Below are 26441 nucleotides of genomic sequence, written 5' to 3' on the forward strand. Positions count from 1 at the left end.
ACAGGCAAAGGCTTTTCTAGTATACCATGTTGTCTCTCTAAGGGAAGAAAACTAGCTGCTCTCTGAACCTTTTAAATATTTAGTGCCAATTATTTTCATAAGTGCGCATTCTTTTGGCCTTTTAGACACTTTTCCTCCAATCTGACCTATTCATTCACATAAGATTAGGAAGACTATCATTTTTCATATACTTAAGCCTTCTTAAGTATGAAAAAATACCTTTCAGTTAATATTACACACTGGCAGACTCACAATTCCCAAATTAAGAGCCTTATTTTCACAAATGATACAAAACACAAAAATCTTGACTTCCTTCCTCAGTGAGTTTCTTTTTTATTCTGTCATTTTATTTTCTGATTCTTTTTTTCCTATAGCAATCGAAACTTTCCAGCAATAGTATTCCCTAATGGCAGTACCTCAAGAAGAATAGCAAATGGAACTACATGCATTGTTAAAACTGACAAATCCATTTAAAATTCCCATTGCAGACTAATCTCAATTAACTGGAACCCAATTAAAAAAAAACTTAACATATTTGTACTATATTTTCAATTGACAATGCAAATTCCAAGATTTTAAGGGTTTCATTATTTATGTAATCTCATTGTTTTACATAAAGTATCAAGTGATTCCAAAGACTTATCACAAATTCAGATCATACTTTTGACTTTTTTACAAATTGGGATGAGAATTCATATTTGAATAATAACGAGTAGTACTACCAAATATAGGTACCAAAGGAAAAAATTATATTCTCTATTTCTTACTAGGTACCGAATATTGACCAATTTTAAAAATAATCTTTTCTTTTTTTAAAATATTTTATTTGTGTATTTGACAGAGATCACAAGTAGGCAGAGAGGCAGGCAGACAGAGAGAGGGGGAAGCAGGCTCCCCGCGGAGCAGAGAGCCCAATGCGGGGCTCAATCCCAGGACCCCGGGATCATGACCCGAGCTGAAGGCAGAGACTTTAACCCACTGAGCCACCCAGGCGCCCTGACCAATTTGTTTTTTTGACCAATATTTTTAGTAAGAATGAAAGTCAATGAGGGAAGTCTTTCAGGTAAGTTTAGATTTTGATTAATTGAAAGTCTCCCCAGCTTGCTACATTTTCTTGCATATTCCCTCTACCAGAGGACTGAATAGAGAAGCACTTGCTTTCTCAATATTCCAGATGAATTCTATCTACTTTGGCACATTTACAAAAATAAAAGGCACAATAATTTTTGCCCAGTAGTTGCACAATAAATATTAATTGTGCATATAGACTGGTAGAGGGATGGATGAAAAAAGGGCATAAGGGTGAATAAATGAATGCAATACCATGTCAATACAGATATTTTACTTGAGAATTTCCTAAAAAATTAAAACATTCATTTCAGGAAACAAATATTTATTTTGTCTGTAAAATTCTCTGAATGAAAATTTTTTCCATTGATATGGAGAAATGCCATGCTTATTTGCAGTCAACAAGAACTACTAAATAGTTTCCAAACATCCTCATTGGCCACTACTGTTCCTTGTACTCTGCAGATACTCCCATTAGTCAAGGAGTCTCTTGGTTTTAGCAGCTGTATATAGAAAAGGTCACAGGTTCATTCAAATATGTAGGATAGCTTGCATATTTGATTTTGCAAAGACTCTAACAGTTATGGAGAACAGACACAAATTTATCTATACCAAGGCCATTTTAAGGGTTTAAAGTAATGCATTTCATCTACATGACACTCAATGAATACAACTGATTATAGCAGTGAAACATTCCATTCCTTTCACATTATGCAACAAAGTGTTCAATTCCAAGTAAATTTCCATATAGAATGCACATACCTTGATAGATCCAGAAGTTATGGGAATCAAAAAGGAGACAGCTGAATAAAGGTCACCCTTGTAATTCCTGTAAACAAATTAGGCCAAATTATCCTTCAAACATATGTACAAACAGGTCCAAAGCAGTCTTTCTATGATGGAAAGGAAGAGACACATGAGAGGCTGGGGTGGGAGGAGGCATGGGGGCTGTGAATGAAAGACTTCATTTTTCAATTCACAAAGAATAATGGGGTCAGTCTCCTAAAAGGTCTGCTTGAAACTTCAATCATATTATGCTGCTAATGAAGAATTTTTTAATTAACAATGAGTATACCTAAAGGTCTATGGAATTCTCACCCACAAAGACTGTCCTAGCTTAACAGTATTCAATTATTGCTCAATATACCACTCATTTTGAGATGAAATGCCCACAATTTCAAGGAGTTTTCACCAATATAAATAATTTATAGTAATTTAAATTTCTTATACTAAAATAGTCCTTTATAATTTACCAGAAACATTCATATACACATTTCATTTAATCCTCAAAACAACCCTGAAGAAACGGACTGAGGTAAAATGGCTTGCACAGAGTCACATTTGTGGTTAGTGGCAGAGCAAGGATTAGAATCCAGGTGCCCTCACTTTCAGCTCAGTCATTTTTCCAATATCTCACATGACTTTCTTCATGACAGTTATAAAATTAACTATATGTCTCAGTGGGCTACACTAGGTACTGGGCAATAGGGCAAGAAATATGTCCTATAATAATCCCTACCATTTCACCCAATTTGAGAGATACATGTCTCTCTCTCTACATATACACACATGTGTCTGTGTGTATACATATTTTATCGACACAGAAGTGTTAACAATATATTGATAAATTTTTAAAAAGCACATTATAAAGTAATTACATGAATCTGGCTTTAAAAAAGACACATATGTGGGTGCCTGGGTGGCTCAGTCGTTGGACATCTGCCTTCGGCTCAGGTCATGATCCCAGGGTCCTGGGATAGAATCCAGCAACAGGCTCCCTGCTCAGCTGGAAGCCTGCTTCTCCCTCTCCCACTCCCCTTGCTTGTGTTCCCTCTCTCACTCACTCTCTCTCTCTCTGTTAAATAAATAAATAAAATCTTTTAAAAAACAGACATATATGTATGTAAAATATATATGATTTTTGTCTGTATTTTCTAATTTTTCTATAACAAACATATATGACTCATACATAAAAAGCTATGTTTTAAATTCTCCAAAAATCCATTTTAGGTGGGTGGGGAGATGGGGGATATAGGGAGTGGGGATGAAGGAGGGCATTTGTCATGATGAGCACCAGGTGTTGTACGGAAGTGTTAAATCACTATACTGTATACCAGAAAATAATATTACATTGCACATTAACTAATTGGAATTTAAATTTTAAAAAAATGAAACAAATTTAAAAAGTTTTCAAAAATCCATTTTAGAAAAGGCAGTGTGGTGAATTAACACAAAAGAAAAAGGAAAACAAAAACTTTTAACTTTAGTATTCCAATATTTTATGATTGGCACTCAATTAACCTTATGGTCCCAATTTATCAGTCAAGTAATCCCCAAACCTATTCTTTTTATATTGAGGCAAAATCTCAGTAATAAAGGCAAACAATTTAAAAATTTCTGCACAGTGAATCGTGACAGAATATCTAAATGCAATTTTTTAAAAATGTAGGTCAATAGCATTATTGTCACCTTTGACAAAGATCATCTATGTGAACTTGTAATGATAATAATAGAGTATTATATTAATACTAATGATTGCCATATCCAATATACTATATACAAATCATTCCTAATAGACTGAAGTAGTGCTCTTGACTAGTTGCAATCTAACAGCCTGATGTACATTTTTCATCACTGTTAATGTTACTCAAAAAAGACATAGTTCTGCTCAAGTGTTCATGTGGTTCCATAACAGCGTTAAGTTAGAATCTTTCAGGGGAAGACATTTCAGAAAGTACTTAGATCTAGACTACAAAAAAGTATTTCTGGCTCTTTTGCCACATATACAAGAGCAAGTCTGTAGAAATTGGCTTCATACCCATCAGGGTGATTCTGCAAGGAGGTTAGCAAAAAATGCTTTAAAAAATAAACTGCCCTAGGGGCGCCTGGGTGGCTCAGTGGGTTAAAGCCTCTGCCTTCGGCTCAGGTCATGATCTCGGGGTCCTGGGATCGAGCCCCGCATGGGCTCTCTGCTCCACAGGGAGCCTGCTTCCTCCTCTCTCTCTGCCTGCCTCTCTGCCTACTTGTGATCTCTCTCTGTCAAATAAATAAATAAAATCTTAAAAAATAAATAAATAAACTGCCCTATGCCTGGGTGGCTCAGTCACTAAGTGTCTGCCTTCAGCTGGGGTCATGGTCCCAGGGTCTTGGGACTGAGCCCCACATCTGGGTTGCATGCTCAGAAGGAAATCTGCTTCTTCTTCTCCCACTCCCCTCACTTGTGTTCCTCTCTCACCGTATCTCTCTCTGTTAAATAAATAAATAAAATCTAAAAAAAAAATAAATAAACTGTCCTATGTGGAGCATTTTGCCTCACTGAGATACATAGAGGACTAGGAAGCAAGAGGGCTTTGAAATGATTTAGCTTTTCTCTGCTCACTTCTCAACTGCCTTCAAACTGGAGCCTTCAGGAAGATATCCTTCCCATTTATGAATAGAGAAGGCCAGTTCATACATAGATCTATATAAGATACCACAGGTCATTTGCCATCACTTACCAGTTCAAACATGTACCACTTCCCTCACCTTTCACCTCTTTATTTCACTCAAGAATTCATTCCAAAAAAGAAAGTGCTCACTGTCTTAATACTGCATGTGGGGTAGCTACCCTTTAGGGGAAAAAAAAGTAAGAACGTTTGACAGGACCATCACTGAACACAACCAAATAATGCACACCAGAGGCAAAAACAGCAGGAGCCACAAATGTTAGAAATGCATGTCACACTACTGACTATTGGTTTTGGAAATAGGCTAGAGCCTGCAAGCAAAGTCCTAAAGCCAGATCTGAACAGCTCATTAAGAGTTCATCTAACCCACACTTTAATTAGTGCCACTGCCTCTTGTTTGGTCCTACATAGAGAATAATATTCTACATTCTTCAGTTCTCAGCCTCTTAAAATGAAACCATCATCTGATATTGGCTGTGGAGATGAAATGCATAAGTTGAAGGTAAATGAATAAAAGAATTGTCTAAGAGTCTGGTTCAAAAAATACATCTATATATATGAATACACATTTATCAAAATATGCATACATGTGTGTATGGATGGACATCTTTCTCAGATGCACTTAAAAAGTGTTAACTCGTATTTGTTTAGGAAATGGGCCATTTTTTACTTGTTTTCAATAATTATTCAATTATATACTAATTGTAACTGTAACAACTTATTAACACTTTCTATTTTCAAGGGATTTTGGGCTGCATATAGGTCACACTTTATTTTACTAATGAGTATATCTTTACATATTGCTACACATACTTCAAAAGCCTTATCATTTTTCTAATGGGACGTTTACCCAAGACCTTGTAGAAAATAATTGTGTTAATAACAGAGACAGTTTCCCCATTACAATGATCAGTACTCTCAGACAATTAATGCTGCAACACCTGTATTGTCACTTTCTTCCTTGGGGCCTAGAGAACTTCTTGGTTTACATTATTGGCTGCAGCTTCTTTTTGTTCTGGCAATATGGACATTTCTAATGATGAGATCTGCCAAAACCTGTCAATGCTATTTTTCTTCTCTTCCATTAGAGGGGACTGTGGCTGAATAGCCAAGCAATCTATAGTCTAACTTCACTTAATTGTTTTTACTACATGACATGAAGAAATATAGTGAGTAATCACTCCTATTTTACATGAAGCAAATTGCTAGTGCTCTCCACAGCAATATGAAGAAGTCTTAACTTGCCTAATCTCTCTTGAACATCCTGTTCAAATCCTGACAGGAAAAACTTAGCATTCCTTGGTTCTCCAATGACTAAAGACTAGATTGGATCAGTAGATCTCAATTACTTTCCGGGTCAGTAGATCTCTTCAGAACAAAGTAGCCAGAGAACAGTTAGCCCCAGTTACAGCTGGTATATTCCTCTCCTTCTAGCACCACCTCTCAAGGAGAACAGGTTTATCCTCTTTGTTATTTACTACCTAAACCTCACGTTTAAGGTGCAATATTTATTTTTGTGTTTTTTGTTTCCTCTTTGTTTTGTAAATTTATTTTTCTTTTTAAAAAGATTTTACTAAGTGAGTTGGGGGAAATCAGAGGGGGAGATGAACCATGACAGACTGTGAACTCTGAGAAACAAACTGAGGATTTTTGAGGGGAGGGGGTTGAGGGGCTAGGAGAGCCTGGTGGTGGGTATTAAGGAGGGCACGTATTACATGGAGCACTGGGTGTGGTGCATAAACAATGAATCTTGGAACACTGAAAAAATAAAATCAAAAAAGTAAAATAAACAAATGTTATAAAAGGAGGATTTTATTTATTTATTTGTCAGAGAGATCATAATCAGGGGGAAGCAGACTCTCCATGAGCAGGAAGCCCTATGTGGGGCTCGATTCCAGGACCCTGGGATCATGACCTGAGCTGAAGGCAGATGCTTAACCAACTGGCCACCCAGACAAGCTGTAAACGGATTTTTCTGCAATGAAAGTTATACAGACTTGCTGTAGAAAATCTGGGAAATACAGAAGATATAAAAGGAAAAAAAATCACCTAATAACCACCTCCCTCAAAGAGACATAATCACTTTTAGCACTATTGTGCATGGTTTTCCAGTCTTTTTTTTCCTTTCTTACATAGTGGGTAAATATAATTTTGTATCCTCCTTTAACACTTGATAGCATAACATAAACATTTTCCTTTTATCATAAAATATTTGCAAACATCATCTTTAATGGCCATAAAATATTACATTGTCTCGATATACCATAAATCACTTAGCAATTCCCTTGTTGAACATTTAGGTTCCTTCATTTTTTCCCACTATTACAAATAATATATGGTGAAAATCTTTGCAAATAAAGCTTTTTCTGCACTTTGCATTATTTCTTTAGGACAAATTCCCAGAAGTAGAATTATTGGGTCAAATGAATATGAGCATTTTTGAGGCTTTTCCTTCAAACTGCCAAATATAGACCAACAAACATTTCATCATGTCCTTATATTCATGCATTTACTACCATGATAATACCTACCATGTACCAGGCACTGTGCTAGGTGATACGAATACAGTAGTGAAGAAAACAGACATAAAAAATCCATGCCCTCATAGAGCTAATATGCTAGTAGATTTGACAAATTATAAATAAACAAAAGTACAGTGGGATACCGGGTAGTAACGAGAAATATGAGGAAAAATAGAAGCATATAAAGGCATAGAAAATGAAGAATCATGACAGGACTCATTACATAAGATGGCCAAAGAAGGTCTCTATGATTAAAAAATATTTGATCAAAGGGGCGCCTGGGTGGCTCAGTGGGTTAAAGCCTCTGCCTTCGGTTCAGGTCATGATCCCAGGGTCCTGGGATGGAGCCCCGCATGGGCTCTCTGCTCCACAGGGAGCCTGCTTCCTCCTCTCTCTCTGCCTGCCTCTCTGCCTAGTCGTGATTTCTCTCTGTCAAGTAAATAAAATATTAAAAAAAAATATTTGATCAAAGATCTGAATGAATCAGGAAAGTAAGCTTATAGAAATCTTGGAGAAAATTCATTTCAGGCAGTGGAAATGGCAAGTGCAAAGGCCCTTAGAAACAAAAAAGCATGGCATGTTGGGAAAGTGTAGCTAGAATGTTATGACCAAGTTTTGGTTGGGAAAATAGTAAGATGCAAGGCCCAATAGAGGCCAAATCATGTAGGTCTTGTAGGCCATGGCAAAGAATTTTAAATTATTTTTTAAATTTTATTTTAAGTGTGAGAAGAAGGCATCTATTAGAGGGAAAAGAGAGGGAAAAATCACAAGATCTTATTTATGTTTTAAAAGGATCACCCTGGGTGCATATGGGTGGTTCAGTGGGTTAAGCATCTGCCTTGGGCTCAGGTCATGACCCCAGCACCTTGGGATGGAGCTCTGTATCAAGTTACCAGGCTCTGGGCTCCCTGTTCAGCAGGGTGTCTACTTCTCCCTCCCCTCCCCGCCACCACCCCCATGCTCGCTCTCACTCCTTCAAATAAATAAATAAAATCTTTTAAAACAATAAATAAAAAGATCACCCTGGTTGCTATGTGAAAAACTATGGAGGGGCAAAAATGTATGTAGGGGCACAATTAGGAGGCTATTTCAGTATTCTAGGTGAGAGATGATGGTGGTTTGGTCTAAGGTGTTAGTGATGAAGGAAGATAAAATGATTGAGACAGGATATAACCTGAAGGTATAGTCAACAACATTTGTTAATTGATTGGATGTCAGGTGTGAAAAAAGATGAATCAAGGACTCTAAGGCGTAGTACTTGAGCAAGCACACTTAGCATTACCTTACAAAACTAACAAAAAAAAAACCCACCTTTGTATTTGTTTCTAATTTGCATTTATTTTTATTATTGAAGTTTGAGCTTTTTTTCACATTTATTGGCCATTTTTATTTCCTTGTGTGAATAATCTTTTCATGGTTTGTCTAGATAGCATTTATAAAATCCTTTCCTCCCTTAGCTTCTATTTCACCATTTTCTGGTTTGCCTTTTACCTCTCTGACCTTAATGTGACTTCCCTGAAGGCTTATTTTATTTCATCAACCTCTTAAATTGAGTGTTTCTCAAGATTTGACCCTTGCTTCTCTTCTTACTCTATAAACCCTCCCTAGGTGAACTCCCCTTCCTATTCCTATGATTTCAACTACTACACTGACCAATGACACACAAGTATCTACCTCCAGACTTCATCTTCAGATCTGTAATTTCCTTCTGTTACAAACCACCTCCAACTGGATGTCTAGATGGTGTCTTACATTAAATAAATACAAACCTGACCTCATTAACCTCACCAAAACTAACTTTTTCTTCTATGTTCCCAAATTGCTTAATGGCATTACCTAAATTTTCCAAGCCAAAGTCGCTAAGTCACTCCTCCCTCTCATCCTCTAAATGTTTTCATTTCCCAAGTCCCACTAAAGCTACCTTATAAGTGGCTCTCGAATTCTCCACCACCCATCTATACTGTCCCTGCCTTGGTTCTTATCCTCATAATTGCTCACAGTTGCAACACAGTCTCTCAATCTCTCACTACTACTACTCTTAAGCCACTTCAATCCATTCTTCCTATAGGTGTCATCTTTGCAATCTTTCTAAAAACCAAAGTTGGTGACCTCCCCCCACTTCAAAACCTTTCATCTAATTCCATAGACTCTGCTACAACATACTACATTGCATGAGTTTGGATAAATGGCAGAAAAACTACCATTCTCCAGTATAACTCTCTGTACAGGAAAATCTACTAAGCATCTTCTGTGTGTCAGGCACATAGATATAAAATAAGACATTAACCCTAACCTCCATTCCCCTATCTGGATAGGAAAAAAAAATGAAACTGTACTACCCTGGGTTGGTGTTCTCCCTTCCTAATTTAGCCTTGTGCCCTTTCACAATCCTTTCCCATATGAAATGTGGTTCCCCATATTCTCTTGACTAAGCCGATTCAAATGACACATCCTTTACAAAACCATATCTACCTTTGAGCTTCCAGAACATTCTAATTATTCCTCTTCTAGAGCATCTGTTACATAATAACAATATGCATATAGGTTTGTCTCCTCCATTAGAATCTAAGTTTTTAAAGTGTCCTTTTATCACTGGGTAAACCGAGGCGTTTTTTAAAAGTTTTGGTGAATGACTGAATGAAGAAATGAGAAGACAAAGTTTTTTCTTCATGAAGATTGTTTTATGATATATAATCAAACCCATGTAATACTGAAGTCTTCAGAAAAAGAAGAGGGCAGTCCATAAGACCTAGAGAGTCTTCCGTGAAAAAGACTTGAGACTTCAACACACATTGCCCTAGAAGTCTGTGTAATGTTGATTCTTTTTCTGCCTTTTCAACAACAAAGAAGTCCCAAGTATTTTGCTAAATATCTGGGACCAGTGTTCTCTCATTACATCTATTACTGTTTTACACATTTCTTAAACATGTTTTATTCCATTTTTTACAGAAATATATTGCTAAAATTTTCTCTATTCTGTGTTGAAATGCCCTTAAAATATTTCTGTTGCACTGAATTCTCATTGTTTACATTAAAATTACCTCACTTTCTCAAGTTGTCCAATGTTTCATCAAGGCAGTATCTCAAATACAGGAAAAGAACAAAACAATGAAAAAAAATGTAGCACCCTTGTGTTAACACTTCAGAGGTTTGAAACCAAAAATAAATGGTGTCACACCTAAGTGTTGACATTTTATTACACTAAACATGAAAGATAAATCACAAACGCACCAACAACGTATGGATATGTGCACAGAGTACATCTGTAATAAAGAATAACCCAGGAACTTAGTGTATTATTTTAGCTTCTACCCAAGATCATTGAGAAAATGTATGAGCCAAAAACAATACAAAGAATAATATTTCACATTACACTTAGAATTCTCTAGGATATACATAAAGAAATGTTCAGATTTAGAAAAAGAATAAAAAGATAATCACTGCCAAAACTTAGTGAATGTCTCAGAGCTTCCTTTTTCATAAATCTATGCACAACCTTAATTCTTAGAAAGAAAAGAGAAAGAGAAGGAAGAGGAAATAAGAGTGACTTTATTGTTATTTCAAGGCACAAGAGTCTTTTAAATCTAAGCTATAGGTATCAATTGGCCAATCAACTGCACAGCCTTTTCCCTCAGAGGTCACTAGATCTCATTAGTGAAATTAATACTATATTTCCAAAAGTAGTTTCTTATTTGACTTGCATAGCAATAATGTCAATGTTTCCCTACATTGTTTAAAGTTCTAAACATATAACCAGTCACAATCACAAAGATATATTCATTTCAAGCATAGAGTAAGCAAATAAGTGATATATGTATTTGTAAATGATGCTTGTGAAATCCATGTCAAAAATGTACAAATACTTTTTAATAAATATTCCTTTGGCAAAAAAATCCCATCCCCTCACATATAAATACAAATATATTTTGGGACTAGTTAATAGAGCAAGAGATCACACATCAATATCACTCAAATGCTTGCAATTAAGAAGAGCAGATTTAAAAAAAGAAAATCATTAATGCTAAAGGGGGGTAATGCATAGAGTATAAATTCAAAACGTTGAACAGAAACATTATGTTGATAGGAACTGAGTTAGCTAGGAACATTGCAGATTTAGAAGGCTTCCAGTCACCCTGTGGTTGTAGTGTATTTATGCACCTCTATATTTAAACACAGGTGGTAATTAGCAAGATTGAGACACCTTTAATAAGGCATCATCATAGGTGCAAAGGATGTGTAGCATAAGATGAGTTCATTATCAATAACTTCCCTGAATTAATCATCTCTTAGGGCATTTAATTTTAAAATGTACCTGAAAAAAACCTGGATTATTGAGATAGGCCATCTGCAGTACCTTTTTCTAATTTCTCTGAACAACTGAAGAGTTTTCTTAAAATGCCTATATACAGCTGGGACACAGAGATTATAATATCTAATAAGCCAATTGACTATCTAATCTGGCATCTTCTCTTTGACAGGTGTCTACACCAGATAGAGGCATGAGAAGTAATATAAACACTTAGAATCCACCAATTACGCAAAACCATGCAACTGGGAAATTTTCTTCTTGACCTTAGCTAATGATCAGATTTTCCCCAAAGTACGTAATGTACTTTTATTTTGGCTGCTTTAAAAATTCTCATGCATACAGACAGCTAAAAACATTAAACTGCAATTCCAAACATTAAAATGAAAATGGATTTCCTTTGATATAACCATATAGGGATTCTACTGCAAGTTTTATATATACAACTACATCAGCATCCCGAATATTCACAATTACCTTACATTTAAATAGGAAAACAACTGAAAAGTATACAGTAATTTCAAAAGGGAAACTGAGGTGTTAACAGCATTAGTTAAGTTAGTAAAGTAATGTTAAGTAAAATTAGTTAAGTTAGTAAAGTAGAACATTACTTGGATGAATAACTAAATTTCATTGATCAGATATTTAGAACCATCTAGATGACTGACTGCTATTGTACATCCAAATGCCAAGCACCTGCTGAAAGGCCAGAAGAAATGGACATGATACAGAAGAAGGACACAGAGAGATACTAGGAAATCTACATATTCAATGATGATGATTGCATTTTTCATGTTTTACTCAGATATTTTCATATCACACCAATATGGCTTATGTAACAAAAATAAACTACTGAACAAAATATATGCAATTCAATATCCCACAAATGAATACCAATATCATCAATATTCCCTAAAATATAAAAATGTAAATACTATTTTTCTTATTTTTTTCTATTTTAAAGTCACTACCTTATTCTATCATTAATAATTCTGCCTAGGATATTTATGTTTTGAAATTCCAGTCACTTATTCTAGTGACATATAAATATAGATATTCCTTCTTTTCTCACCACAAAAATCCCTTTGGGGAATCGCTCTTTCTTAGCCATAATATAGAAATTTGTTTATAGCCATAAATTCCCAGGAAAAAATATTAGTTTATCAGGACCCATAGTTGAGAATATTGCAAAAGGCTTAACATGGATTGCAATTCAGCTCGTATTAGAGTTTGTGATTCCAAAATTCAATTTTGTAAGTCATAATGAGCCACAAAAATGTTACAACAGAATATGAGAAACATTAAAAGGCAATTTCCTCATTGTTGACTACTTATCAACTGACAACTTCGTCAATTAAAATTAAGACAATCAGTATGCTTTATGGTGACGGGTAAAATGAGTGTTTTACAGATTATAAATAAATGTTTTCAGATCCATTTGGTCTCTGTAATAAAAAAAACAAGTGGGGCATAGATATTTTAATAAAATTGTTTTTATATTTGGAAAGGAAAAATAACCAGTCCAACTGGAAAATTCAAGCATCATTTATATTTAACTTTACTATGATCACTAACTAGGTTTCTTCAAAGTCTACAAAATCATTATTTGAAAGAACATATTTTTTCAATATAATAGCTATTATGAAACTATTTTGCAGCTGTGAATGTCCTCATAGAATAAAAATGCTCTGTAGCACACATAAATACCAACAGGAATGCACAAATCAAGCCTCTATTTCTGTGATTATTTTGAAAGAACTGCTTGACTAGGGGACAAAGAGGGTAAGCGGTAAGATCTTCAGGAAAATGACAAAGATGGCACTGATTTTTGTTCTGCGTAATCATTTGTTGCTCACAAATTCAATTCCCCCAGCCTTTACGGTTACTTTCAGGGACCAACAGGCTGGCATGAAATTAAATTAACAAGCAGGTTCTCATCCTGAATTAGTGACTCCCAGCTGTCTGTCCCGTCTAGTTTCCATGGCAGTGGAAGAATCGGTGGAAAATGAGGTGCAGAAAATTTTAAGAAGCTAACATATCAAACTCTTTAAGTTGATTTCTTTAAACTGATGAATCAGTAGTGGGGGCGGAGGGGGGAGGTAGAATTGAAGCTAAAGTTTTTAATTTCCTGGCTTGTTGAAAAGGCCAGTGTGTTTCTGTTTTGTAATTGCTAAGGGATGCAAGCAACATCTTACACATTTCATATAAGGCTGTAGATTTAGGATGGCATACAAGTCATTATGTATTTTATAGGAATCCAAGGGTGTATAAGATACTCTATATTATTTAAAGTATTTAATTTTATTTTTGCTTTCTGTTTTTGGCATAGATATTAAGATTCATCAGCCTGTTAAGTGACTCCAAACATCCAGAGACTAAGTAAAAAATTCTCTCAACCAACCAGATGTTTGCATCACCCCAAACAGCTGGATGGTTGACGGAACTTTTCACTCACATATTTGAGACAGCGCCATAGAAATCTGTCATAAGCACCCAGAAAAAAAAAATACTAATCTTGGCACATACCTACAAAAACATAGGTATGAGGGCTCAGAGTAAGACCTTCACTGGGGGTGATCTACCAATATAAAAAGAGAGTATTTAACACATTTTCCTATTTCCATTTTCCACTTAACTTCTCCACTCATACAGTTAGAGTAGGGTGGGAATGGAAAACCCAATATTTCAGAATCATTACATCACATTGAAAACATTATCCAAGAGGTAGTGGTTAGTTGGCATATATTCATGTTTCACCATATGCTATTGTTTACCTAAAGTGGAGGCTTGGACAGGAAGTAAAAGTTGGATTTTTTTTAAACTGTAAATTATCCAAGATTATACTTCCAGGTCTAGAAATGAGTCCTAAAGTTTAAGAATTTAACAGGCTTTATTTATCAAACTCTAAATTATTATTTTTTAAATATTAGGGATCCAACATCAACTGTAAAAATATTTACTGTCTCCAATTAAAACTAGTTTGCTTTGATTATACACAAAAATGTTAGCAGTCCAATTGATATAAATATTATTATACAATAATTTTCAGTTTATGCTATCAAATTCCAATTTCCTCAGCCTTACTTTTCATGGGTTCCAAATGTAAGCAGTTTTGTTGGTCTTGCTAAATGGTACCTCCATGCATCTAGCAAATTAAAAAAATCTTTATACATTATATAATTGTCATAACAGAGTACCACATACTGAAGAGACACCTATGGTTGGACTATCAAGGTTATTGAAATAATCAAAAGCTATGTGAAACCTTTTCTAGCATTCACCTGGTCAAACTAAGCACAGTTCTAGCTGGTGATATTTACTTGATATTTACTTTCCTCAGTTCTAAAACAAATTAATGGAAAACAGAAAGAAATCGAAATAATATATTAAGCCAGGATAACAGAAAGAAATAGAAATAATGTATTAACCCAGGATTTAGAATGTTTTATCTTTCATGGGAAAGAAAAATAATAGTAATCTACCTTCAATACAGTGATTTAACCTAATACACAGAACCTGCAGATGATTTAAAGCACTTATTGTATATGGAAACAGTTCTGAAATTTGATTCTTCTTAATTTTTTATGATCAGTACCTACATTCCCAGTTATGGATATATGCTGTTGATCAGAATTGCTAAATACTCCTTCTTACAATATTCATAATTTAATTTGCCTGTAGTTGTGCTAGTAATCCAGTTCAAATCTTTATTCCTAAATGGTAAATGAGAGGAAGCTTCTTTTCTTTTTAAGTGTGCATGGACTACTACTTTTGAGGGTAAACTGACAGGAATCTTTAAAAAATATAGAATTTTAATAAAATTATTATACATGTTTTATGTATGATGCATGGCATTCTTCGGAGATAGCATGTGTGTGTGTGTGTGTGTGTGTGTGTGTGTGTGTGTTGAGATAGAGCGCGAGAGAGAAAGAGCGAGGGAGAGAAAAAATTGGTGAGGACTACAAAAGATTTATTTTTATTTAAAAAATGATGAGTATGCTAAGCATTGGTCTTCTTTTGACCTCAGGTCAGTCAGTAAGTGGGTAAATAAAGAATAAATAGTTTAGGAAACCTTAGGGGATTTATTAGTCATAATCTATACTAAGCACTTAGTAACTAAAAACTGAAACTGATGAACATTTGGGAAAAGCAAGCTTCAAGCAAAAATTACATGGATTCTAACAGCTATCTCTAACAGAATAGAAAAAAAATTGTTATGTTAATTAGTACTGAACCTTCTTACCACTTCTAAGTTTTTAAGATTGTCATGGAAAATGTTCAGAAGTAATGTGCCAAAAGAATATTTTGTAGTTTGATTATTTAAAGTATTATTGAACAGAAAAAACTTATATACTGAGCTGTTCTGCTTCAGCGAGAGTCTTTGTATTAAAGGTATCAGAAAGGTACAATGACTATAAAGGAAACTATGATTATATCAGTGTTATTTACACAGACGAGAGCTGAACTGGAACAATGAGACTTCTCGGGTAATCGTACTCGGACTTTGAATTAGGCCTTTGAATGAGACCGTAATTACATATAATCTGATTTTACTTTTTAACACTCCTAAATGTTTGAATATTTGGAGTCTTGCTTAATCACCCTTACAGCACAATGATTCTACAAAGCCTTCTTTCCTTCAGCCTCATTACGTATTATGTTCATAACTGGGACCTAGAACTAATGGCAAATACTAATTCATGTATTAAAAATATTCATTTTTCTACTGTGTCTGGCATTGTTCTGTGGACTAGACTCCGTTAGTTTTATTATGCAAATGTCAAAATCTCTTTGTAGACTTGTTTTCCAGAAACACCTGTTTATCAAAAACATTCTGGGGGACAATCTGAGAACTTTCAACTAACATTTAAAGCATGGATTCATTTTGGAAATTACCTGCACCTCTCTTCAAATGTATCTTGTGACTTTATTATCATTAAAAGGTTCCAGCATTACTTGAGTATATTTGAAAGCTTTGAACCACCTTTAAAAAAAAACCCAACTTTGCAATAGTAAATTAGTTAATACATCACCCCAAAAAGTCTTATAAACTTCGACCAAAATGTCAAAACTAAGATTCTGCTTTTCCAGTTATTTACTTTAAGAGACATATTATGTCTTATAAAAATTCATTTTCCCCCACATTGCAGATGTGAAAAGCAAAGAAGGGGTGTTGAGCAAATAAGCAAATACTAGGTAATCATAGAGTATAATGTAAAGCTGTGGCTCTCCTTTTAATCATCATCATCATAATAATAATAAGAAAAAGCCTTTCCTTTTTCGACTGTACTCTTTCTTGGCAGCACTTAAGTACCCTATGCTCCAAATTGAAAGTCTCTGGACTAAGAAGATAAACCAGGATATTTTAGCCGAAAGATAATAATAGAGCAGACATCTGCAATGTCTTCCCCAAACAGGTTAAGAGTAGGGGCTGTTTCTCACAGTATAGTGTACCTGGTTTGTTAGTTGTAATCATAGAACAACAATCTAAAATTCAAGGAAGCTGTCTGTGACCCTTACTTACCACAAACGCGATCAACTAAATGTTAATCAAACAGTACCTATTAGAGTCCACTGGGGTATTTCGTTTCCTTTTGGTTTCTAAAACCGAACGGCTACTAATTGCCCTTCCATAGCACCAGTAACTTCTTTTCGTATTTCTTTGGGCCACCTGAAATACACCTCGGGATTAACATTCCAGGGCGGGGGAAAAAACAAAACAAAACGGGAAAGTTGAGGCGGCTCCTGACCAGCTGCTTCATATTGAAAATGTGGAGTTTTTCTATACATATTAGCATATCGCCAATAGCAGTGATGCAGATCTGCTAACCCGAAGCTGGAAGCTGCCGACGGTAAGCGGGAGCTGCAAACCAGCCCTCGCCCCCGCCCCTACTCTCCTGGTGGCGAAATAGATGTCAAGACATCTACTAGTGGAGGGAGATCGTCTGTCTCTGCAATTGTAAACAACTGGCTGCACTGGGTTTGCTGAAATGTTTAAATACACTCCTGACTGCAAACACATCCACTCACTAAGTCGCGCTAACAGTCTCCCTTCACCACCTCTAGGAAAAGCATCCTAAAACTGAATTGTCAATCTGCCGGTTGTGGAGTGGAAGGAAGTGAGGTTACATTTCTCCAGGCATGCCTAGAGGATACTTGGCGCTCCGCAGTTGTACGGGCCCCTACTAGATTCCCGGGATGTAATGCAAAAAAACCTCACGGAAACCTGCGCATCTGAGCGCGTGGTTAAAGCCCAAACCGACGGCTCCCCAACACCGACTACTGCGTAAAGACTGTCTCTTTTGACAAAGATTGAGGTATAGGGAGGACGCACCGGGTGGGGCCCCAAACGGTGTAGGTTAGAAGGGGGTTCTGGAGTTCCCCCTGCCCCGAATCTGGGCTCCCCGCCTAAGGTTCAAAGAGAAATTCAGAAGCAAACAGGTACTAAAGTGCGTTCTAGCCCTTAGGCATCTTCTCTCGGAGAGGGCACTAGCTGGACCGAAGTGGTCGAGCCCCGGGCGAACGCTCCAGGTGGGAGGGATTCAGGAGGAGAGGCGCCCTTGCCTCTTCTCGGACCGAACCCCCCCTTTCCCAGTGTCCAGGTCCACTTGTTAGAGCGCCCCGGCTCTGCGCAAGAGCCGAGGCGAGGGCCCCCCTTTCACAACCAAAGGAGTTGGTTGGCAAAAGTGTCGCCTGTAAAGCCCAGCAAGCCCCCGAAAGCAGCGCCCTCAGGGCCCACTGGAAGCTTGAACTGCCAACAAGGCCGACCTCCCACCTCTCCTGGGTGGTCCAGAGCCCCGGGCCAGGCCGAGACCCAAAGAAGGAGCTAAGGTTCTGCTACCTCGGGCAGGACTCCCAGCGCCGACACAGCCCACGGTTCACAACCCGGTGCCGCCATCCTTCGCCTGCAGCCTCGGGGCGAAGTTCGCCCGAGTCCTTGGGGTGGGAGGTGGGGGTGGGGGACTCGAGCCAGAGGGAAGGAGATGAGGGCCGGGAGAAACGCACCTACCTAGTCCAGGCGCAAGTTTCGGTGGCGTCCCCAGGTGCGGTCCTCCGCCCCCTCGCCAGGTGCTCAGCCCCGCCGGGCGCAGCCGGTGCCCGGGACTTCAGGCGTCTCAGCCGGTTCCTTTGGGAAACGACTGTAAATCCACATTACTGTTTGAGCTGCCGCTTGGGCCCCCGCATCGCTCTCCTCTGGCTGGCGGCGGCGGTGCTCCCAGCCGGCAGCCGCCGGGGGCAGGGACCGAACCTGGCTATTGCCGCGCCAGCGGACGATCCTTGCCAGGAGGGTGCTGGCGCCCGGGGTCGTGTGTGTGTGCGAGAGTGTGTATACGCGTGTGTGTGTCCGTGAAAGAGAGAGTGTGCGTGTGTGTGCGAGCAGAAGAGGTGAGCTCAGCCCCCGGGGCACTCGGAGGTGAACTCCGGGCTAAGCCGGAGCCAGCCGCGCTCCTGGGTGCGGGGCGTCTGCACGGCTGATGGCTGTGCTGATGTTGCCGTGGCCGCCGCCGCCGCGCTCTAAGGCTGGTAGCGGTGGTGCAAAAAATGTTTCTCCGCTACTCGACACCAAAAAACCTGCCCTGTCTACTGAGCATGCCCGGTTTGACAGCTCTACAGCCGAGGATTTTTTTTTCCCTTTTCCCCAAGACTCCAGGTTTTAGCCGCAGCTGAGATGGGGGGAGGGAGGAGGAGCAGGAGGAGGAGGAGGATGGCTGAGGGAGCAGGTAACCGGCAGAGGAAAGGAAGTGGAGATGAGAAAGATCAGGGTGTCAGAGGATGGAGAGAGGGAAGGAGAAAGCTGGAGATGGGAACACAGGAAAGAAATATGGATCAACAAAATTCAGATTTTGTACCACAATAAGTTCCTGGCCAGGGAACTGTCATGACTAGATTTTTTTTTTTAACCCTCGAGGGTTAGGTGAGGTAGGGGTTTCTGAGGAGCGTTTGTCATCCCCAAGATCAGCCTGGGACAGTGTTTCACAGTCATGACATATACAAATGCGCGTGCACACCACACACACACACACACACACACACACACACACACACACACACAGAGGCGTGATCACCGCGGCGCTGTGGAAAGCCTCAGGACTGATAGAAAGAATGTGAAGTCTTTTGCCAGTATAACTTTGGGGTGGGGGGAGAAGAAGAAGAAGAAAGAAAAGAAAAGAAAAGCGAGCAAGCGAGAGAAATTGTTTGGGTTCGTCCTTTTCCCCTCTCCCCCGCCCCTTGCAGAAAAGCCAAGCCCGTGAGTGTCGTGCGTAAGTGATCCGCAAGCTTTCTCGCGTCCGTCTGTGTGAGAGCGCCGCTGACTGCCACCAGCTGACAGTGTGACCCCAGCGCGCCAAGGCCGGCCACCCGCAGCCTCCTGGCGGCACGACAGCTCAGCACTGACAAAATCCTCTTGGAGGGGGGTGGGGGGGCAGTACACCAGCTCCTGCTCTGTCAGGCCGCCCTGGTCCCTGGACTCCCCAACTGTCTCCGCCCTTCACCCGGCCAGGCCGGAGGGCACGTACCCTGGCGAACCCAGCGCCCTTCCCCAAGCCCAGGATCCCTCCTTTCCCACCCTCTTCAGCTTCCTCTAAAAAGCGGAAAAGCGGAATCTACATGTCTAGAAACTCGCTTCGGGAACCTTAGGGGTCCTACTGAGCATGCTCAGGACTTGGGGTGCCTCGCGTGCAGGAACTCTCCGGCCGCCAACATCTGCACGGCTGGGCCAGATGTGAGGCTTAGGAGAGAGGCGTTGGCACCCTATTGGAGTTTGGCTCCGGCTCCGGGAAGGGCGGCGGCGACGCCCACAGTCGCCTTCTCCTTCCCGGCTTCCCAGCAAGAGCAAGACCGTGGGAGATACCAAGTGCCGAGCCAGGGGAGCTGCACCAACTGGAGAAACAGGAGTCTTGCGTACTCCCGGACCCCCTTCCCCCCAGCGCCACCCCCGCCGCAGGCAGGTAGGGGGCGCGCAGAGCAGCAGCAGCAGAGAGAGAGCCCTGCGGGTGTTCGCGGTACTGCCAACCTCTAGGTAAAGAAAAGAGAGCGGGAAGAGTCGAACCTTCTTTGGGAGAAAGACATTTACTGATGGTTTTCTTGAGTGAAGAAAGAAGGGCGTGTGTGAATGTGTATGTGTGCACTCACGTTTGTAATTTTTCTCGGCAAGAGCAGGGACAGGAAAGCGAGAAGCTATTGCCGAGTTGAGAGCCCGCTAGGGGTTGCGAGAAGGCACATTTGGAGCCTTGGCGGGCGCTAATTACCGGAAGAGTTGCTCGCAGCGCGGTAGGCGCGCACCAAAGCTTCCAGCTGTTTTCCGCTCTGGGCGGTGGCAGCTGCGCGAGGATGGTTTCCGGGTTTCCGGGCGGTATGGTCTGCGAGCTCCTGATCAGGGAGGACCGGATTCGGCTTCCGAACGAGAGGTAGTATAGGGTGACGCCAGGGGGAGATCTCGGAACCGTGTGCTCCCATCCTGCTGGTTTTTAATACAGGTATTTGCAAAGAGGGTGCATTGTAAGCCCAGCACACCACCGAGGAGAGGAAATAAAATATACCGAGCTGAACACTCGGGGAAAGAATCTGGGAATCAAGAGCTGTTTTTTCCCTTCGTCCCTTTTCCAACATCGCCTTCAGCTTTGGGCAGGAATCCTTTGGATCCCTGCCTTTCATCACCCCACCCCCACCCTCATCCCCACCCCTACCCCCACCCCACCGCTCTGCCAACAAAGAAACAAAAGATGACAACTCCACTCTATGAGGGGATAGCAACTGCTTCCAGAACCATCTCTCTTGCGCTGTTGAAAAAACATCGGGAGAAGGCATGGTTGTAAAACCTGTGTCTTGCCATGAATATGTAAATGAACCTTCCTAAAACCCACTACCCTCCTCTGAAACAAAACAAAAAACATGTATATGTATAAAACATACATAAATATCTTAAGTAAAAGATTCCTCGTTAGGGACCACCAGAATCTTGAACTGTGGAGGGAAAAGACTTTCAGGACACCTCCTCAATTCCCAACTCAGAGTTCTAGAAGAAGGAAAAAGAAACATATGGCCAGTCACTTCTCCAGTGACTCGAAACACTAAGAGTCTAAGGAAATTCTGTAACCAATTATTAAGGAAAGAACTCATAAATGAAAAAGAAATTCTGACAGAATGGGAGGTGGACAAACCATAACAGCCATGCAAATAGATTATGGGATTTAAAACCAGGATCATCCACTTTCACACTTGCTGTCTCTTTTGTCTTTTGGAAGACCCAGGAAAGAAGGGGAGGTTAATAAGTAGAGATTTCATAAAAGGAAATTCAGCTTGTTTCTCTCTTGGCAATTCGACAGTCCTTTTAATCATTTTTTTTTAAATTCTCTCCCCTGCTGTATCCTCATTGTATTTTCTCTCACATTCTTCCCTCTCATTTTCCTTACCAGTCTTCCACAGCTCCCAGGAGTCCTTAATTCATTTGGTCTGCAGCTGTCTCCCTTTGGTTCCTTCAGAAACATTGTTTCCATTTCTAATTCCAAAGTGCAGAGGGCTCTGTCAACTTTTCTTCCTTTCCAAAGAACTGATTTACTGCTTCTGGAAGTCCACAACCTGATACTGGAGGTGAATTTCCTAAAGCATTTATTCAACTTTAGGGATTCCCTAGACACATTAAAGTAGCAGGAAGTTGCAGAATTTTCAAGTCTTTTTGCTCATGGGAGCAAGAATTTCTATGTTATATGTATCAGGAAGAAGACACACTAAATTGCCAGTTTCAGAATGTCCAATGTAAAGTAAAATATAACCAATTGCAATGGAGCACACAATCTGTATAGGACAGTTATTCAGTTGCCTAGGTTATTTTATTCAAATAATTTGCTAGGAATTTTAAAAGCGATAAGCCTTTTCATTAACAAAGACCACACACATGTACGCATACACCTTTAGACATTTATTCCCAGAACTAATGTAATTACATAAATTCAATTCAGCAAATGATTATGGAGCTTCTACTACATTCCAGGAACTGTGCCAGCAATGGGGATAGGTAAAGAAATTGAGACTTAAGCTAAGAGATGTTCAAAGATTTGTGAACAATTCACTAATGGACAAGCATATACTGAGTGGCCATTACCATGTACCTAGAACAATTTGGTACTAGGAAACAATATTTAGATGTTCTGGCCTTGAAATTTTTTTTAATGTATTTATTTCATCCATAGGTTTCATTCTCTGCAAAGAATGCATAATGGAGAATATCACTTATTTCAATCTTGTTTTTAAGTACCCTCATAAGTAAGAGTGTAAGTACAATAATATTAGAAGACTAAAGTCAATAACAATTACAAAAAGAAAATCAATGTGAACTATCTGAAATGAAGGAGTTTTGTTTGGTTGCTTGTCTAATGGGAAGATGTTTTCAAAGGCACATTTTCAATACATACTGTGGTGCACCATTATTTCCTATTGCAACTGATAACAATGTCATCCAGAGATCAGCTACCAGAGATTATGAATGGTGCTGGCACCTTAACTTTTGGCTACAATGATTGGAAGCAACAGAGGTAGCTTAATGATTTTCTACCCAAACACTTTGCATAAACAGAGCTGTAAAATTGCAATCAACAGCCTGCTGCTAGGAGTGCCCATTTCTGGCCGGCTGTGGGCCCCTCTGGGGAGAGCGCTCACATTGGAGGAAGTTCACTTGAGCCTGGTTGTGAACAGTTGGTGGCCAGGATTCTGCATCCATCTGTTCAGAACAGAATCAGGCACATTGTTTTTTCACACACCCAATTAAGGCTCAAGAGAACAACTGACAAGCCAATCAAACTCTTCTCTTTACCTGTTTCTGTTTAGTATCCAAATGAATCCTGAAGATCCATTTTTCTGACTGGAGTTCCAAGAAGAAGCAAAATATTTTTCCCCCTTTTGGCTTCAGCGAGTCACTCTGTATTCCACATAGCAAGCCCTGCTTACAGAGGTGTACATTCATACAGAATATCCCTCATTGGAAAGGCTCCATCAGTGCCGCTGCACCTTACTCTCAAAATAAAATGTATCCCTAATGCAGATTAAGCATAACCTTCAAAATCAAGACCTCTCAATAGGGTGCAGTGGCAATTCATTTGCATTACTGCTATAATGGATTCAAATAATTGCTAAATTTGAAATTACAGACAATGAAAAGAATGGCACCTTGGCCTTTAATTTATATGAAATTCGCTTATATTTGATATGCATACACATAAAAATATGGCAATAGCAATAATTTCTACCCTCATAAAGGTAACGGAGTGCCTTCCCTTGCCAGTTTGAAAGCTGGCTTTATGCTAGTGTTTGTCTTTTTATTGGGAATACTTTTAAGAATATTACTTTTTGGTACGTTTTAACTATAAGAACATTACTTTTTGGCACTTTTTAACTATTACAGTTGTTGAAAAGGGGAAATACTGATTTCAAAATGTACCATGATTTCTGTTTGAGAGATGAAATTACACTCCAGAAAGAGAATTTGAAAAGAAAAGAGTGTAGAACAATTAGGATTGTTCTGTTGGCATTTAAATGCACTTGAACTTCTCTCTAACTTTGTGACGTCATCATAATAACCTTTAAAGTGAATTATTATCATGATTGACTTACAGGTAACTATTAATTTGTATTGAAATAACTAAAGCATTTAGTGCTTCTAAAACACATGCTTAATAACGGCCATAAGAAGACTTTTATAGCCATATACATTAACAATTGCTATTAGATGCTAACAATTATTAGGATAATCTATCATAAACAGATTTTAAATGCATTTCATATGAAAATTGGAAACTAGAATATTATTTTCCATTCAACACAATAAACATGAATAATTTCTTTTCAGACTAAGGAAACAGGCTCTCATATGTGTCTTCATCCTTTTGTTCATACTTTGATTAAGCAAAGATTTATAGAATACCTAGTATGTGCCTATTCAGTGCTAAATACTGGGGACCAGAGTGATAAACAAAACACACTTGTTCTTATCTTTGTGTAGATTATGGTCCACTGGTAGGAGACTGACAAAACCAATCCCACAATGAAATACACACTTCTAAAGTGATGAATGCTCTGAAGGAAAAGAGCACTATTGACAAGGGAACAACAGAGGAGACATAATTTAGATTGAGCTTGGAGGGGTTAGATAGGCTTCCCTGAGGAAGTGGCTACTAGTCAGAGGCCTGGAGAAAGTGTAGTAGTTAACATTCCAGGATCAGAGAAAAGACTCTACAGTATTTGATGTGAGAAGTATCTTGGCATAGTCAAGGAATACACGGACATCCTATGTCTCTGGAGTGTAGCGAGTGTAAGAAGTGGAAGGAAGGGCCCCTGTGTGGCTCAGTCAGTTAAACTCCTAACTCCTGATTTCAGCCCAGGTCATAATCTCAGCATCATGGCTCAGTGCACAGTGGGGAGTCTGCTTGAGAGTCTCTCTCCCTTTGCCCCTCCCTCTGCTTGTTCTGTCTCTCTGTCTCAAATCAATCGATTGATCAATCTTTTAAAAAAAAGTGGAAAGGAGGTGAGGAGGAGTAGTGACATAGGATAAGGCAGGTCAGGCAGAAAAGAGCAAATTCATACAAGGGTTTAGAGACCGTGATAAAGATTTTCAATTTTTCCCTAGAGACAGTGGGAAGTCCAAGAAGGTGTGATATGATTTGATTTACAGTTCAGTGGATCTCAATCAAGTCTTGGTACTTGCCGACCCTCAAATTATAAATCTTTTTCTATCCTTATTCTTCTTGACCTTTGTATCCCAGAGATAGAACGAAAGGTCTCTAATGCCAGAGACCCTGGGATTTCCTTAGAGAATTTTAGGGTATCTGTGTAGCCAAAATTATTTTCATAATAATACTAAGATATTATTTGCCTTTCACTCACATTCTCATAAAAACATACATCAACTAATTGAATGCAAAAGCAGAAGAATTTAGCTATGTTCTATTAAACCAGGAGTTAAAGATAATACTATGACTCTAAATAATTTTTTGTTTGGGAAAATGTAGTACGTTTTCATAAAAATCTTATGTTAACATGTAATGAATTTATTACTGTCATTTTAAGTGTATCGATACATTACTACTTGTGTCTGTTTTCACTTCTGCTAAATAAATATCAGTGGAGATAACCCACAAATATAATAGCATTTTGGGGGCTTCAGAAATTTTGCAGAGTTTAGTAACTGTGTCCAGAGACCAATGCCAACCATTGATCTTCTTTTCTTAAAACTGGCTGTGGTTTCCCTCTTATCAGTGTCTTTCACTCTTACTAAAGTCTCAATCCTTAGATTCACAATAAGAAATTGATTTTTTTACTGCAACCCAGAATGGTCACTTACAACTGCTGTGTGATGTATTTTGAAATTATCTATTTTATTCCAAGCCAATCAATTGTTTTCTTAACCCAGTAACCCACACTTGGAAAAAGTATGGATGATCTCATTCCATTTCCAGGTTTCAACAATTACTTCTAGTTCGATAACTTCCAAATCATAGCCCTCTCCCAGCATTCCTCCTGGGCTTCATCTCTAATAGCTGGCTGGATATTTCTTTCTTATTATCTCATAATTACTCCAAACTCAACTTGCTTAAACTGAACTAATTCCCAATATGTTTTTAAATAGGAAAATGGGAGATTATAAAAACACATAATCTCATGTTTCTATGAATTGACTAAAAATAAAATATTTAAAAAATAGATGCATGGTGAAAGGACCAGGAAAAATATATTATAATGTTAATAGTGATTCATGAGCTTGTTAGTGGTTTTAATTTTCTTTTTTGTATTTTGTATATTTTATTTTCCATAATAAATACATACTAATTTGTGATCAGAAAGCTATTATTAAAAATATAAAAATATAACTAATCTTCCTTATAAGTCTTATACCTACTCTTGCCTTTAATTTTAAAGGTATGATTCTATTTATCTCAAGATAAGCTATAAACATACTTTTTCAGTAATAATCATTTTAGTAAGGCAGACTCTTCTAGGATCACTTTCTTTTATCACCAATGGAATTTTAATCACAGAATGAGTGTAGGCAAGACTCATCTGTCACCACAAAGTAGATTCATCAGTTTTCTAGGATACCTGACATCTTGG

At 38.6% G+C, this 26441-nt stretch overlaps 1 protein-coding gene across 1 annotated transcript in view; it reads right to left on the reverse strand.

Moving 5' to 3' along the window:
- The window catches only part of TENM1 (teneurin transmembrane protein 1), an 811134-nt gene extending 792932 nt beyond the window's left edge, over nucleotides 1-18202 (reverse strand). Inside the window, exons 1-2 of the mRNA XM_045995540.1 lie at nucleotides 18184-18202; nucleotides 1831-1897 (exon numbers count right to left, since the gene is read on the reverse strand). The gene's annotated coding sequence lies outside the window, so the exon portion shown is untranslated. The remainder of the gene's footprint in view (nucleotides 1-1830; nucleotides 1898-18183) is intronic.
- Between the last annotated feature and the right edge of the window lie 8239 nt (nucleotides 18203-26441).

Source organism: Meles meles, chromosome X (assembly GCF_922984935.1).
Source record: "Meles meles chromosome X, mMelMel3.1 paternal haplotype, whole genome shotgun sequence".
Lineage (NCBI taxonomy): Eukaryota > Metazoa > Chordata > Mammalia > Carnivora > Mustelidae > Meles > Meles meles.